Genomic DNA, 18,257 nt, shown 5'->3' with positions numbered 1-18,257 from the left:
TTGTGGGTTTGCGTAATTAAAAAGCTTCTGTGTCTCCACGGTGATGACTTCAGACACTTCCTTTCTTTATTTTCTGTTGTCTATAACCATAACCATAATTTCTCACACTAACTGTAAAAAGTGATTTCTTTCACTTACACAGCCAGAAAACATTATCCAAGAAGAATCATCATCCAGGTGTGATGAAACAAATCATTATGGTTGCATGATAAGAGCAGAGAGTAAATTGGAACTTTGTTGATGCAATCTATCAAATATAGTTTTTTTTTTCTTCCTTTTTTTTTTTTCTGGCACGCTGACTTTAATTTAGTTTTCTTTATCCTTGAATGATATTGAATTTTGATAGACTGGTTTAACCCCAGCCAGCAACCACACACTGCCACTCACTCACTCCCCCACCAGCTGGATTAGGGAGAGAACCAGAAGGGTGAAAGGTAGAAAACCCATGGATTGAGATAAAAACAGTTTAATAGGGAAAGCAAAAGCTGCACACACAAGCAAAGGAAACAAGAAATTAATTCACTGTTTCCCATGGGCAGGCAGGTGTTCACCCATCTCCAAGAGAGCCCCATCATGTGCAACGGTGACTTGGGAAGTCAAATGTTCCTACCTTCCTCCTTCTTTCCCCCAGTTTATATACTGACATGGTATGGTCTGCAATATCACTTTGGTGAGCTGGGGTCACCTACTCCAGCTGTGTCTCCTCCCAGCCACCCACACACCCCCAACTTCCTCCCCAGTGTGGCAGTACCAAAACCAGAAAAGGCCTTGGCTCTGTGTAAGCCCTGCTCAGCTGCAACAAAAGTATCTCTATATTATTAACACCTCCTTCAACACACCACTAGCCAGGGTGAAAAACATTAATTCTATCCCAGCCCAAACCAGCATGTTGGCAAAGAGAATTTAATTTCTCTAAATTTAAGATATGCAGGAAGTTACATGTTATTTTCAAATGATATATGGAAGACTGATACACTTCCATCTTTCAGGAAAATGGAGTTTAAACAAAGCTGAATTCTGGGCATAAAGTAAGCTATTGAAATTTTGGGAAGAACAATTCCTTCTCTTCTGAGAAGAAATAACATTTCTGCTGTGGGAAAGCAGAATGACAGTCTAAAAATATAACATAAAGGAGCAGGACATGTAAAGGAAAAAAATTTCTCCCTTAAAGGATTCAAGAGATGCTCACTGCAGTAGCCTAAATTTGCTGCAAAAGACTGAATGGAATCAGGAAACAAGTTTTTTTCTGTTTTCTTCTTTATCTTTAGGGTAAGTGAAAGCAGGATATAAATGCTACAATATACTATGACTTGGGTTCTATGCCTAAATAAGACCAGAGACTATGGGGGGAGGGGGAAATGTATATGATATAACTGCTTGCATGAGCCATTGTTTTCTGACACACAGTGTAGATTATTTATGAAGTGGCATGATTTTTTGAACTACGTATGCAAACTCTCAGTTTACAACAATTAACCAAGTCATCCTCAGGACAGCTGGCCTCCTGAGCTGGTAGATGGGGCCAGGGACCAGAACAGCTCCCTGCAAGCTAGGAGGAAGCAGTTAGTGAGCTGTCGAGCCACTTAGATGCTCACAAGTCCATGTGACTAGATGGACAAAAACTAGGATCCATCCTAGGCTGATGAGGGAGCTGTCAGAAGAGCTCACCCAGATCATTCATAATCAGTCCTGGTGCACTGGGGAGGTCCCAGATGACTGGAAGCTGGCTGGTGTGACACCCATCCATAAGAAGGGCCAGAAAGAGAATCTAGGGAACCATAGACCTGTCAGCCTGACCTCAGTGCCCAGCAATATTATGGAACAGATCATCCTGGGCATGATCACATGGCACCTACACAACAGCCAGGGAATCAGACTCACCCAGCATGGATTTAGGAGGGGCAGGTCATGCCTGACCAACCTGATCTCCTTTTATGAGCACGTGACCCACCAATGGATGTTGTCTACCTGGGTGTCAGTAAAGCATTTGACACTCTCCCACAGCATACTCCGGAGAAGCTGGCAACCCACGGCATGGACATGAGCATACCCCGCTGGGTTAAGAACAGGCTGGGTGGCTGTGCCCAGAGAGTGGTGGTGAATGGTGCTGCATCCACCTGGCAGCTGTTCACTCATGGTGTTCCCTAGGGATGAGTGTTGGGCCCAGTCCTGGTCTAGTTGACCTTAGTGCCATGGTCAAGTTGACAAGGTGGTGTTAGGTCATAGGTTGGACTCAGTGATCTCAAAGGTCTTTTCCAATCTAGCTGATTCTGTGATTCTGTGATTTTTTTTGTTCTTTCTCCTACCTCCTACCTACCTCTTCACCTCTGAATGAATATCTGCCAGCTATTTACATGCTTTTGAGAGTTTCCTTATGCACTTGATGATGATCAAACGATGGATTTTTTTATGGTACTTAGGCTCATGAAGATGCAGATAAGCACCAGTGAGAATTAGATACTTAGGTACCTTTGAAAATTTCATTTGATGACTGTTAAGAGCTAGAAGTTCCCTTAAAAATCATGTCATGTATATTTAATGCCTATCCATATTATTGAAAGGGATTGTGAATCGGGATTTATGTAATGATTTTTTTCAGCTCATTTGTAAGCCTTTGAGAATAGATCAAAATTCATTTTGATTGACTTTTCAAATGGACATTGAATCATTCTTTCATTATCCTCTTATTTTCAGCTGAATAGCTGGATAACAGGAAAGGTACTCCATTTTTTTATTATCTTGTACAGAAGAGGAAAAGAATACAGTGCTGAGAAAAATGGCACTGAGAGGGAATAAAATTGTAACAAGGACATTTCTAATCCTGCTATTCATCCTCTACCGTAGGCAGACAGCTAAAAACAGGCTAGGGGGTTATTATACTATGGGAAGTATATTATGCAAACATACCCAAGAGAATTGCAATGTAACCAAAAAACAGAGTATTCTTTTCTTCCCTATATTTCTGTTTCCCAGTGCCCTTAGAGGTAGTGCCTCAGGCAGAAGGCTGAGCTGTGCATGAGTCTTTTCCATGTACCACAACTTTAGTCAGTGACAGAGCATCCAGAGCTGTGTTTGTACTAATGGTCCGTAGCAACTGAAATGTTCGGATCCTGTGGCAAAGACCTGTGCTATCCATCATCTCAGTTACAGCTGATCATACTGTGAGCATTTCCACGTGCTCCATAGCTATCCCAGTCTCCAAATGGATGAGTGATACCCAAATAGCAAAATGACAGCTCCCAGGCTACGTGTTGCTGAGCTTTAGAGTGTTATGAAGAATATTAGGCTCTTCATAGCTGGAGTTTTCTCCTAACAGCTTGGTTCTCTAGAAATCATGTTTTTTCTTCAGAGCTATGTGTTTGGACATCATGTCCTCCTCAGACCCAGCTGCACTAGGGCTCTGTGGGATTTCTGAAACAAGTTTAAATTAAAGTGCCTTCTAGGGGTGGATAAAATTTTGATTTAGTTTGTAATGGCTTCTGTCATAGCAAGCATTAAAAAACTGGAAAATCAGATTAAGGCTAGTCTTCCATTCCCTTTCCTGAAATGCACAGAACTTGTACCTGCATCTGAGGCTGTGATATCTATGCATTTTTGGACTACATGAATTTAAAAACCTTTCACTTTATCTTCACAGCAACTGCTTATTTGTTTTTGATTTTAGAATATTCTCTGTTCTGGTTCAGTGAGTTCTACTGGAACTTGGTCAGTCTTTTTTTTTTTTTTTCAATTTTCTTGTATTATTATTTTTAACTCTTGTATCACTGTTAAGCACTTTTTCAGTGTAATGCATTTAAAAGCTTCTAAATTATTTGTGTTTTCTGCAAAATGCTGACAATAGGTGCATAATGTAATGAACCAAAAAAATGCTGTGCTCCACCTTTCCTAAAAGAGGATCTTTTTTCCCTTGTGTGGAATATTCAAGAATCTACAAGCGTGCCTAGACCCCTAGAAACAATAGAAAAAAGGAACCACACTGTCACCAATTTATTCACTTGTCAAGAAATTTTTAATTTCAAGCCATTCAAAGTATTTCTTTTTCGCTCTCCACTTGACACGAGTCATATCTGTAACCACCCCATCTCTTCAGTGTCGTGCAGCATTCCAAACACTTTAATTTCAGTTTCTGTAAGGTTTATTGTAGAGCTTGCAGAATGTACCATAAAATAGAGATGTAAAAAACACTCAAACTACTTATGTTAATAATTGATTTTACTCCAGCTCAAGCAGGTACTGAAGTGGAAGAACAAAGTGTTACTATGAGGCAATACAAAAACTATGATAGAAAACACATTTACTCCTGTTGCTGATTTTCAGGCCATAGATAACACATATTTTAATTCAATTCTAAGTACCTGGTTCAATCCTTTGCATTACTTAAGGGTCATAAAATAACACATGTACCAGCAATTTATATAAAAATTGGAAAAAAAACAACAGCAGAAGTGAGACACAAAGAGTAAAAAAGACTAAAATAATAAAAATTAATTCTCCGCCCTGATCCTCTTTGAACTTTGGCCCTCTTTTTGAATACTAATTTATTTATTTTCCCCTGGGGATAGTATATGCAAAAGCCATTATATTCAAAATGCTTTCTAGTGTTCCTGTTTCATTTTACTGGTTGTGTAGCATTAGGGTTCTTTAAGCTCAAAGGTGACTTCTTCTTTGGACAATGAGGTTTTTAACATTAAATATATAAAATATCAAAATTTATGCTTTCTTTTACTAAAGGGAAGTCACTAATGAACTTGCATATATGCTTTAATTTATTAATTTTACTGTTCCCTGTTTTCAGTAAATTTAAGGCTATGAACCACAATAACTTTTTACATGAAGTCACTTTTTGCTCCGACTTACTGGCAATAATTCACACTGTAATACCACAGGAGTGCAACACTTCCTCTTGCTATTCTTTTTCTCCCTGCAAGTAACATATACTTTTTCATGTTGAGTTTTTTTCTGAATAAGAGAGCTTTCTTAGAGCACTTTTAACTCATATTTGAAAATAGCATCCCAGCATTATTGTCCAAACAGACTATAGCAATGCAATTTTTAATTCATTATAAAAGGTTAAAAGCCAACAAAAGAAAGATTTCATCTGCATGTAAGTTGATATATAGTATCTTTTGATGATTGATCAGGAAAACACTGCATTTCAGAAGGACCTAGTAGGGCATGTAGTGATAGTTCAAGAATGTGGGGAATAGTGAAGGTAAGAAGATTTTAGAAAGTTGGGAAAGTAGGCCTTTAATTATGAAAGTATGCATTTAATCTGAAGGAGGGTAGATTTAGATTAACTATTATGAAGAAATTCTTTCAGAGGGGTGAGACAATGGAACAGAATGCCTAGAGACTCCTGATCCCTTGAGTTGTTCAAGGCCAGGCTGGATGGGGCTTAATGTAAGTAGGTCTACAGGAAGGTGTCCCTGTCAATGGCAGGGAGGGTTCGAACTAGATGGTTTTCAAGGTTCCTTCCAAGCCAACCTTTCTCTGATTCTATGATCTTTTACAAATCTGTGAAGCTGGGAAACTGGGATAACTGGGAAACATGTTTTGTCAATAAATGGGAAAACATACCCTCAAGTTAAGCAACTAGAGAATTCATTTATGATATAGATTGTGACTTTATTTTCTTGTTTGTATTTGTTTGGCTAAGATTTCTTTTTAGCATTAAAGTGCAGTATATGCCATTCAACCAGAAATACCCCACAGAAAGAATCTCGTTAAAAAGAAAAACAACAAAAAACCCAGGAGACATCTGAAAAAAGCTGTTGCATTGGTGAGAAATCTAGCTGCCTTTTTTATTTGCTTTATATTTTGTTTGCCTTTTATCTGCTCAGATCATTATCTTCACTTTTTAATATAATTTCCTCTCTATTTGTATTATGAAAATTAATTTATCACAGTTATATTTCACTGTATCTGTGGTGGTTTAACCCTGGCTGGATGCCAGATTCCCACCACAGTTGCTGTGTCACTTGCCTCCTCAGCTGGACAGGGAGGGAAAATAGAATGGACTTGTCAATTCAGATAAGGATCACTCCTCAGTTACTGTCATGGGCAACACAGAATTGACTTTGGAAAATTAACTGAATTTATTAGCAATCAAATCAGAGTAGGTTAATTAGAAATAAAACCTAAAGCTTTAAACATCTTCCTCCCACTCCTCCCTTCTTTACTTTCTCTCCTGAATTCTCTACCTCTTCCCCGTTTCAGCAGCACATAAGGGTGGGACCTGGGGGTTGTGGTCAGTTTGTAACGTTGATTCTGCTGCTTCTTCCTGATCCAGCATGGAGTGCTCCCATGGAGACAGCCCTCCATGAACTTCTCCAATGTGAGTCCATCCCACAGGATGCATTTCTTTATGAATTGTTCCAGTGTGGGTCCCTTCCATGGGGTGTAGTCCTTCAGAAACAGGCTGCTCCAAACCCTGCAGGGTCACAAGTCCTGCATGTGTGCACTCCTCTCTCCACAGGTCCTGCCAGAAGTCTGCTGCAGCACTGGCTTCCCACATGGTCACAGCCTCTTTTGGGCATCCACCCGCTCCAACCTGGGGCCATCCATGGACTGCAGGTGGGTCTCTGCATCCCCATGGTCCTCCATGGGCTGCAGGGGCACAGCTGCCTCACCATGTTCTTCACTGTGGCTGCAGGGGGATCACAGAACTTGGAGCACCTTCTTCCCTTTCTTCACTGACTTGGGTGCTGCAGAGCTGTGGCTACCACATATTCTCACTCTTCTCTCTGGCTGCTAATGCTGTTGTAGAATAATTTCATTTCCCTTTAATACATTATCCCAGAGGTGCTACCACCTTCACTGATGGACTTGGCCTTGGCCAGCAGCAGGTTTGCCTGGGAGACAAGTGGCATCGGCTTCACTGGACATAGGGGAAGTTTCTGGCAGCTTTTCACAGAAACCAGCTGTGTAGTCCCCCCTGCTACCAAAACCTTTCCATACAAACCCAGTACACTATCAATGAGACACTGGCTAGATTTAATACAAAAATGTCAGGTTATTTTATGGTATATTGTTAGTTAAAAGACTAAAGACTTCAATGGGTTAAGCATTTAACAAAGGATCATTTATTTGTCTGTTTCTGTTTGGGAACTGGATCCAAAATCTTTGTGGCAAGAGCTCAGCAGCCACACTAAAGTCACTGGCTAATACAGTAGGAAAACATAAAACATATTAAAAAAACACACAGTGGGATTAATAAATCTGTGTTGCAGGTAGTTAGTGGACTCAATTCATCCCTGATGTAACTTCATATTGGAGAATGAGACAAATCTGGCCTTTCTGTATTTGTGCTTTATCTGATTCATAAAACACAGAAAAATATGGGTATTAAGATAGTTATTTTTTCCCCTATGAGTTCTGAGTTCTAAAAAACAGAAGAAGACATGCTCTTTGCAAGCTTTGAAGCATGCACTCAGTATTATTGTCATTTTGGGATCTCTATGTAACTGTGTTTAAGAAATATGTGAGAAAAAATATTAGCAGACGCAACTCTAATACTCATGTACCCATAGCTTACTAGCTGCAGACTGGGGACTTTAACTTCAGGATGCAACACGTTATTTGCACCATAACTATACTAAGAATGAAATGTGTGGTAGAAAGGCACCTGTCCTCTGATTTGTTGCTCTTTCTTCACACCCCTCTTTCTGATTCAGAACTTATCTGATATTACAAATGCTGCATAAGCCAGTGTTTGAAATTGTTTCTCCAAAGGCTTAAATATATTTTGAAAACAAATTGCTTGTTAGTAGATTTTAGGACTTTTAGGCAGATGATTTTGTAAATACGAGTGTGCAATTCTCTGCAAATGAATTAAATTCAACTAGTTTAATTTCCATGGAAGTTAATGACAATGATCAAATTATTTCAATAAATACCAAATGGGACCTACGGGAGAAATTCCTCTATGGGTAAGGTAGGTTCTTAAAACAAAATGTAATAGGGAAAAGCAATCCATAAAAGAAGAAAGGTAGTCTTCTTAAGGAAAATCAGGCATTTTTTTACATCCTTATAAAATCTGAGGATGAATTTGAATTCAGTTATCACAGGCATGTATGGCAAGTTCAAGATGTCAGACTTACGACTTCGCTGACATTCATGCTTTCTAAAATAAAAATTACAATAATGTTCAAACATCATCTTTGAATTCCACTTTACATCTTTTAGATTACATGAAGAATTTTCAAGGCTTTGGCTTTGGAAGTGTTAAAAGATAAAAGATGAGAGTGACTATGTCTTAGAGTGTGTGGGAGCCTGGAGTGTTGGCATGAAAATTTATGTGTCCTTATACAATTTTCTTAAAAAATATAATTGCCTTTATCCTTGTGTAACAGCAAGAGGTTTCTACTATACCTTTTTAACATGTGTGAGCTCAGTCATTATTAAGATGTTTTACTGCATCAGACTGATTGATTTAATGAACCAAAAAAATATGGAAATATATGTGATTTTCAAGTATCAAGGTACTGTATGAAGTAATTCTCTAGAAAATATGATTCAATAGTTTGCTCTGTCTGGAGTGTGTTTTTGCAACATTACCTTAATATAGGTGATGTGGCTGATTTGAATACACACCTTCTGCCAGCTGGTAAATGTTTCTTGTGCATACTATTGGCCTCTTTTTTCCATGTTAGCTTCCTCCTTGTCTGCTTTTCTGTCTCTGTCCCAGGAAGAGGAGTAGCATATAGGTATACCACAATAGAAATATTGCTCTGGAGGTTGCTAACAGGCTCAAATCATGACACGAGTGAAATCCAAACCTAATTTTTCATAAAGTATTATGTGCTATATTCATAAAAATGCAAATGTTTGTGCCTCTGGTAGATATAACTTACTGCAAAATGAAGGAAAATTCATCCATCCACTTCAATTTTTACAAACCCATTATTTGCCTGTGGTAATGGCTCATTTTGATTTTATTCTACATTATAAGAGGGAGTGGGGACAATATATTTCTCACACCATACATGGGACCTCAAGGATTTTAGTTTTCTATTTCTCACTGATATTATGTTCTACTGCTGTGTTAAAACCGTGGAGCCATGAAAAACATTGTATTTGTGTAACTATACAATTACAAACCGTGACTGAATAGCAACTAACTTATTTTCAACTCCAGGAAAGGACTAGGAAATGGAGAGACAGAAGGAATTGACAAAATAAAGTATGGATTCACTTTATTGTCACCAGTAGTATGTAGGAGTTTGGGATCTGCTAATGAAACACAAGATGAAAGGATGTAATTTCTCAGTTGACAGATTAGTTCTCTTTTATTTCTGAATTGCTTTAATTTCTTTTTTATTCAGAAAAAAAACATTGTGCCCTGTGACTGTTTTAATTTATCTATATTTTCTGCAAACACAAGATTAGCATGCAAGAAATCATGCAGATTTCCCTGCTTTGCAGTCGTAGGATGAAGCCCTTCATTTTTATTCTCCCTGTTAGTAACACTATGCTCTCATTTATTTTTTTGATGCTATATACTTTTTCAAAATAGTCCCTAAATTAAGACTTCTTATTTATCCAAATATATGCTTTATAATTCCATTTAATCTCTGTAACACTTGCATTTATGTACAGTTTCTGTATATGTTGTAGTGCACATCTCAGTACTGGATTTAATCCTGCATCCTCACACCTTTTTCAATGAATTTCCATGGGAAATCTGTAATTTTCTACAGTGAAAAAAAATATGCAGAGCTGACAACTAAAAAGAGTTCTTCCTTTCTGGGACACTGCCGGTCTTCCTAAACTTGAAGGACCCCATCCAGGTCCAAGGTCAGGTGTCTACCCTCTTTTATATTCTGATGTTTCTGCTGCAGTGACCTGGCACCACCATGTCCTTCTTTGCAGCTGCTCCCTTTTAGATGTGGAATTGGGGAGCTGGTTGCAGGCTTTTGATGTCCCTGCAAGCTGTCACAACAATTCACTCTTCCGGAGCTGGTGCTGAGTATCAGCATGCTATTCTTAGCAGCACTGCTGATTATTTCCCATGAAATAATAGGTACTTTTGCAAAATATAACTCCTGAATATAACTGGAATGTAATGTACACTGTTTATAAAGGTGTTTTAAATGACAGAACTATCATTTATGTAAAACCAAACTTTCTAACCATGTTGTCTTGCCAGTTACTTCAGTTAGTGAGATATGTAGTCTGAGGGATAGGGTATGCCTAATATCTTATGTAATCAGTCCCAAGTACCATTCTATTGATATTTAATTAGGGAGGTTTTGAGACATTTACTGCTATATGCTTCAAATATTTCCTTGAGTGCATTAAATGAGATTGATCACTTTCTGACTGTGGCTCCACACTATAGAAATTAAACCCATAGTTTTAATTTTTGGAATTTTAAGTCTCTAATTAGCCTTAAGGTCCAGCTAACTTTTTTCTTTATTCTTGTCTACTTTATCTGAAGAATTCTCTTATTTGTTTCAGAGTTCGTGGTAACCTGCTTAATTTTCTATTCTTACATGTAGTGTTGTTTCTTGATCAATCTTAGTTTTCTTTGATTTGCTTATTTGTGGTAACCTTTATAGAGGAACTTTTATGCACTTCTTTGTAACACAGGATCTTCCTCTTCTCTTAAAGTCAGTATTTTGAAAAATTCGTAAATTCCTTAATGAATGCCTTCAAAATGTTCATATTCACAGACTCTTGAATATCATTGAAATGCTTTTGTAAATTAATAAAATATTCCATTTTCTTCCTTTTTTGAACATATGGAACATGAGCTGATATTTTTTCTTAGGACTCAGGCTTCAAACACTATGATCAAAACATAGATTTTGTTCATTTGCTCATTTTTAAATAGGAAATTCCCCAGGCCTTTCCCTTACAGCAAAAAACAGTAATACCAGAATTAGAGGCAGGGGTTTTTTATGTATTTATATTTTTTTAGTCTGGGTTTGAAAACTTTTCTCTGTAGTGAACATATTTTTTTTTTTTGAACCACAGTGACGCCCTTTCCAGTTTTTTGATATATTCACTTCAAAGCTTTGCTGCTTAGCGTGTGAAATTCATCTCTCTTCTGGCAAAATCCAGGCATTCAATTTTGACAGTTTATTCAGTGTATTTATTATTTTCTGTATGAAATAATTCACTTCCCACTACCCTTATGCATAGTTTTTACTTACCTTATTTTTAGGATTATTAAGTCATTATTTAGTCCACTGTTATATTCTGCATTAAAATATGTCTCCAAACTCTCTGACTTTTTTCAGTCATGCATATGCAGTTTATATGCAATATGCAGAATTTCTAGTAGAATACATTATTCTCCAACATATGTATAGATATAGTCTCTGAAGGATCTTAGATAGATTCAGATATATTTCACAGAATCACAGAATGGGTGAGGTCTGAAGTGACCACAATGGGTCATCTGGTCCAACCCCCTTGCTCATCCAGGATCATCCTAGAGCACAGGGCACAGGATTGTGTTCAGATGGTTCTTGATTATCTCCAGTGAGGGAGATTCCACAGCCTCTCTGGGCAATCAGTTCCCATGCAGGGTCACCCACACAGTAGAGAAGATCTTAATCATGTTCAGGTAGAACAATTTGTGCATCAGTTTCTCCCTGTTGCCTCTTGTCACCGCCGAGAAGAGCCTTACTCCATCCTCTTTATGAGGTCCCCTCCCACTTGTCTCCAAGCTGAACAGGCCCAGCTCCATCAACCTTTCCTCATAAGTGAAATGCTCCCGTCCCTTACTCATCTTTGTTGCCCTCCACTGAACCTGCTCCAGGAGCTCCATGTTTCTCTTGTCCTGAGGAGCCCAAAACTGGACACAGCATTCCAGGTGAGGCCTCACCAGGGCTGAGTAGAGGGGCAGGATTACCTCCCTTGACCTTCTGGCAATGCTCTTCCTAAAGCCCCCCACGATCCCATTGGTGTTCTTGGCCACCAGGACACGCTGCTGGTTCATGGACAGTTTGTTGTCCACCAGGACCCCCAGGTCCTTCTCTGCAGAGCTGATTTCCAGCAGGTCAATCCCCAGTCTGTGCTGGTGCATGGGGCTATTCCTCCCCAGGTGCAGGACCCTGCACTTTATTGAATTTCAGACAGCTCCCAGCTCTCCAAGGTCCTCCATAATCATGGCTAGAAAACTTATTTACAGCAGCTACAATAAGCCATGTTCCTTGAAATTAGATTTTAGAAAACACTTCAGAGAGTGAAAGTGCTGGGACTTTACCCTTAGTCAGTTATTGTTTTGTTCAGTTCTACTCTTTGGACTGCCATGTGGTTGCAAGTAAACTTCAGAAAAAGCTTTCCATGATCTCTCCTAAATTTTCACCCTTCTGGTTAGCTTTATAGAAACACAAGAAAAAGCTTTATGTTATTTTTGGATGTGAAGTAATGAATTAGCCTGTTTTGGGTCTGGTTTAGTTGTTGTGTTTATTTTTGGTTTTGTTGGGTTGATTTGTTTGTTTTTTAAGGGATCAGTTTTCTTTGAATATAGACATATAGGAAATGAAGATAGGTCATCTAGGAGGTCCAGGAAACTATACCAGCATTTTTATTAAAAGGTATCAAATAGACAAGACAATAAACCAAAATTTTTTTAGCGCGAACTAATTTTTTATATGAGTGAGAGCAGGCTTTGGCCAATCCCATGGAAATTGATTTTGTGGTATAATGAAGTCTTAAGCTTAATGTTGTGAAAATGTTATATCACAGCAATATTGTATATGTTTGAAATTCTCCTTTGCTTTATCAACACATTTAATTCTTAGATGTTTATTCTTCAGTGATTTGTTGTAAGATGAGAGTTAAAGACCAGTTCTCATTAAATCACCATGAGATTATGGTACTTACATTCTAAAAATCTTATGAACTCTTTTTACTTTCATTTTCTTCTGTTGTCTTTTGGAATAGAACAATACTAGCAATTTACTGTCTTGTGTTGTCCTGTGCAGAGACTAAGGTTAACACTTGTGCTACAAATCAAAAATGGTGATTTTTTTTTTTCATTATCCTGTTTCTTTTTTTTTCCCTTGGTGGGGTGCATTTTCAATGATGTATTTACCCTATTGAGAGCTGCAGGATTCTGTAAAATCTCTATTGAAACCCATGTCTTCATCATTATCTCACTTGTAAGTATTCTTATAATCACAAATAAGTGATTATAACCCTGCACAAATGTAGCAGGGTTTCTGTTGCTGCAAAGATGAATAAATTAATCTCAAGTGGTCCATTATCGAAGGTGAAAAAAACCCTCATTTTTTTACAAGTGTAAAATAATAATCCATATTCTGATTACCAGAAAACATTGATTAATTGCTATTAAATAAGCACCCTCTGAAAAATCACTATTCAAAGTTCAGTTACTTTTTAGGTGTGTTTAAGGAAAGAAATCACCATCATGTCCACATGCATATCTCCTTCATATAACTTCTCATAATATCAAACCAAATTAAAATTAAATAAATCTGATAGTCATTTCAAGTTTAATACTGTTTTTCAAATTCCTCCAATACTCAGCAGATTCATCATGGGCCCAGGGGAACATAAATGCTGTATTTACAGAGACAGCTTCTTTAGTATCTTGAGATAATTCACTGGAAGGCTTTCACTACAGGACAGGGAGTTTGAATTACAGTTGTAGTCAGTACCACGGAGTTAATAGATGTGATGATTTTGGCCAATAGTCTCCTGCTCCTCCAATTGCTTTTCAAACCAAAGACTGCATTTCTTTGGGTAGCAAGGAATGAGATGGACTTTGAATCCCAGACTGTGTAAGCCTGTGTATGAGAAGTCTGCATGTAGGGAGACCAATTCTTTCCAGTCAGCAAAACTCAGAACCTGTTATGGGAATGATTTACCATCATTCTTGTCTCTGCTTTACATACAGAAATCTCTGCTGAGAAATAACCATTTCTCAAAACTGACAAAGCTTTGGTAAGTTTTTGTCTGACAAACCTGAGGTAAATTACTTACTAAAGAATTTCTTCCTCCAATATTCTGGCATTTTAAACCGTAGTAGCTGATACAAATATAGTTTGTGTTAAGCACTAGTAGCAATATGTAAAGTCTGTCTACCTGTAATATATTCTTTTTTTTCCATTTATAACCTCCTACTGTTGTAATCAGAAAATATTGGTTAGAATATTATTCACTCCATTGTAGAAATACATTCTTTTTATTATTTGGTAAAAACATATGCTTAATGGTACATTTATGCACTGATGGTTGGCAACTAACAATCTATAAGAAATATGTATTAATCACATATTTCTTCAGCATTTCTATTTCAATTTTCAACACCCACTTTTATCTTTATGAAAATACTTGTGCAGAAAAATAAAATACTGGTTCCTTTCTTGTCCAGTACTGTACATCAATCTGTGTTCTGGCAGTAAGAGATGACACAGACTGTAATGTATGGGAGAGACAGCTTTTCTTAAGAGAGTGACCAATACACAACATAACTGGAAAAACACTTTTTGCTGCATTCTCTCTCATCTTGATTTTTATCAGAGTATGAGTTTCCTTAGATGTAAAAAACCTTCAAGTCTCTCCCTCTTCCTCCTTCCCAATTAGGGTCTTTATGCTGTTCACCATCAAGTCACATAATCTAAATATCATGGTGGAAAGGAGAATGTGCTCTAGGCGCATCACCATCTTGAAATACTAGTGCCTCCAAGAGAGTCTACTACTCTGACACTGGACAAAAATTAGTACTGAACTAGAAAATCAAACAGGTGTGAGTGTAAAATACTTTTTTTTTTAACCTCAACTCCAAAGCTGGTATTTTTCCTTTCAAGACTAGGAAACAGATGCATTTATTGTAGTAAGTGATAGCTCTGCCTCTAAGAGAGTTATAGCAAAACATAATATATTTTTGTATTATGTATACCTGCATAAGGGTCTAGTTAAATAGAAGATAATTATTAATTTTGGGGGGTTATGTCAGCAGCATTCATATACCTTCTGTAAATATTTTTCACTTAGACACTTCCTTTTCACTTATAAAAAAATATCAGTTATTGAATCCATGAATTTATTGATTACTCCTAGAGATGAACACAGAGTTACCTTTATGTCAATAATGATTATTTTATGGTTTACCATGTTTGTAATTTAAAAATAAATAATGCAATTGCATTTTGTTCTATGACAGGAATAATTAACTACCTCTGCACAGTGTTTCCATAGCACATATCTCCCAGTGATTTAGATTGTTTGTGTACTCATGCTACAACTGACAAGGGTGAGGGAGAAGACATCTGTCATCTAATTTATTTTCACTGCATTATGTATATAAAGTAAATGCTGGTTATGCATTAACGTTAGTGAGATAGAACATTTCTTTGCATATTTTTTTTTCTGCTTCTAAACTGCCACTTTTATAGCCTTATGTTTAGAAAATAAATGAATGCCTTCTATGCCTTCTGTTGCCTGTAGTACAAATTTCAGAGTTCTGTTAGAGGGAAAGAGCTAATAGAACCATGCTCAATGAATCTACCCTCTGATGGATAGATTTGTCTTATTTGTAGAGAGTGTAGAATGAAAAATACTTTTTTCATTCACTTCTCATAGGGAAGTAGTTAATATGTCGTCCTGTCTTCCAGTCTGTAAATATTAATCCCAGCATTTCTGTCTGACAGGTGCCTACCTCCTCAGGCACTGACTGGTTAAGCACTGGTCTTTGAAAAATGAGTTACTGTTTCCATATGAATTATTTCCCTCAATAAAATTAGCACACTATGTGAATAAAATTCCTCTTACCTTTATGTTCTGTGAAGATTCACAATTCTTCAAGGCAATCCTTCAGACTGATTTTAATGTGTTCCTCTCAGTTTCAGTTCAGGTCTGCTGTTTTTGTCCTTGGCTTCATGAAAGAGAACATGCTCACAGAAAGTCTTCACTCCTTTTTCTTTGAGCCTTGAAAGTTACTTGCCTTTAATTGCTCTGTAAAAAATAAGCAGTGAACTTTTAATGCCACAAGGATAATAGGAACATTCAGTGGTATTTACAGGACCTTTTATTTTTTTTTATCTTAGTACATTTCTAATTGTGCTTTTTATTTATATTACAGAAGCGCTGAAGAATTCCAATTAGGAATGGGCCTCTTCTGTATTAATGTTCTATTGAAAAAGGATTATGCCATGCCCTGAGGAATTTGTAGTTTGATTTAAATCACAAAACTGAATTAATTTAATAATTTGAAAGAATACCTATTATAAAGGAAGTCTATTATATCAACCTATGTGATTTTAGCTGTGGTGCTTTATGCTTTACTTTGATATCCAGCTTTTCAAATCAGATGGCCAAACCATGAGCCTCACTTTGGTCATTTTTACACACCCTAAACTCCCCGCTCTGGAAGATTTAGTCCTTGAAGTTAGAGACAAAAGCTTGGAAAAGTGAGCTTTCTAGGCTGCAGTGAGAATAGAAAGAACATTTTGAAAACTATTTCATGAGGTTAGGGCCTTTTAACTTTTGAATGTTTATGGCTTTCAGTAAAGTGAAATGTCATAACTCAAGTTGGTTAAGTAGAGTTATACAATACCGAGTAGCATAAATACGGAGTGTTTTGCATTTACATTTCCAGGACAGTTTAAAAAAGTGGGTCAGTTTAAATATGTTGAAGACTCGCATGCACATGAAAGAAATATCCAGACTGTCATTACTTTTAAACATTTTTCATGTGTGATCAGTAGGTCGTTCTCTTTAAAAAGGGATTCACTGATGTCTTGCTCTTGCTTGTAGTGCCACAACTACAGCGTAGATCAGGAAAACCTTATGAGCAACAGGAAACCTATGTAGGAACAGACACAGTATGCAGTAATCCTAATTTTGTAGCAAAATCATTTGATAATTTCCCTGAAATTACTGAAGTTTTGTGAGCTTTTCTCCTGATGCCCAAGGACACACAGCGAGCAGTGGAGCCACAGCCATGTCTCAAAACATACCTAGATCCCAAAATATCTTGTCAAAATCTCTGATGGTGAACTGTTTTGGATCTAAATATTCATAATTAATATTGTACTATGCACAGATACTTAATAGAAAATTCACAGTCATCACTGATATGCTTTTTTTTGTTTCTTTGTTTTTTTGTCTTGATATATGATGAATGGTACTATGGTCCTGACAGAAACCATGTTATTTTCATTTAGAACAATGATTTTTTCAGATTCTATAATAAAAATTTAATACCACAATATTATTATAATAGGACAGACAATTTTTTCAGACTAATTGAATGAAGACAAATAATTTGTTTGAATCGTTCTATTTGCATATTCATTCTAAAAATCAGTTTATGACTAAAAACAGCACCACTAACATAATCACACAAGATAGTATTATTATAATTCATATCTGTATTACCAAAACCTCAGTTATAGACCAGACCCCTGTGGGTCTAACTTTTCTGTGAGTTAGAAATGAAGTATATAATCAAGACAACAAAAGTATAAAGATGGTCAGGAAAACACAAATATTCAATTAAATACTGTAAATCAGCTTAAAGTGCAGTGCCCAAAGGACACTTTTGCCTTTCCACATTTGTTTTTATGTAACAACATTTAAATAAGCCTTATTAACATTTTACAACAAAAGTGACCTTCTTTCATAATAAGAAAAGAGACTTTTTGATAATGCTAAATATTTCCTTAATCTGAATATTAAGATGCATATTGAACTGCCAATAAGCTATGGTAAGTCATGGAGATACCTCCTACCAAGAAGATGTCCCTAGACCAAAAAGCAAAGTAGATATTTTTCTGGAAATCTCTGTCCCTCCGTTTAAAAGGTTTGACCCTTCTACTAATCTAGTGTAGACCATATGTGGCTATTTTTTTTGACAATATGGCTTTGACAATGTAGGCTACTATAATTTATAGATAGGTAATAAGGGCAGACAAAACAGCATAATATTTTAGAAAGTGCAAAAGTGAATTTACTGCATCTTTCATATACCTTAATTTATGTTTTGGGGTGCTCAGCAACCCCATTCTGTCTTTTTTGCTAAGAAACAAGATTCCAGTTCCCACCTATATGTCTTAAATGGGCTATTGAACACTTTTGGATGGAATACAGCCATAGAATTGTTGTACAGTCAACATAATTACTCAGTTATCCCCTACAATGTTATTTACCCCTCTTTTCCTCTTTGAGAGAGAAAAAATTGGGGTACCAGTGAAATGAAGAAGAAACAGATAAAAAATATTCACTAGAAAAAGAGGTGCAAAGTTGCAAAATAGACTACAGAATTATTTTCTTCAGGA

This window comes from Vidua chalybeata, chromosome 4, assembly GCF_026979565.1.
Source record: "Vidua chalybeata isolate OUT-0048 chromosome 4, bVidCha1 merged haplotype, whole genome shotgun sequence".
NCBI classification, from domain to species: Eukaryota; Metazoa; Chordata; class Aves; order Passeriformes; family Viduidae; genus Vidua; species Vidua chalybeata.
The sequence above is the reverse complement of the archived record's forward strand: the minus strand, read 5'-3'. Positions refer to the sequence as shown.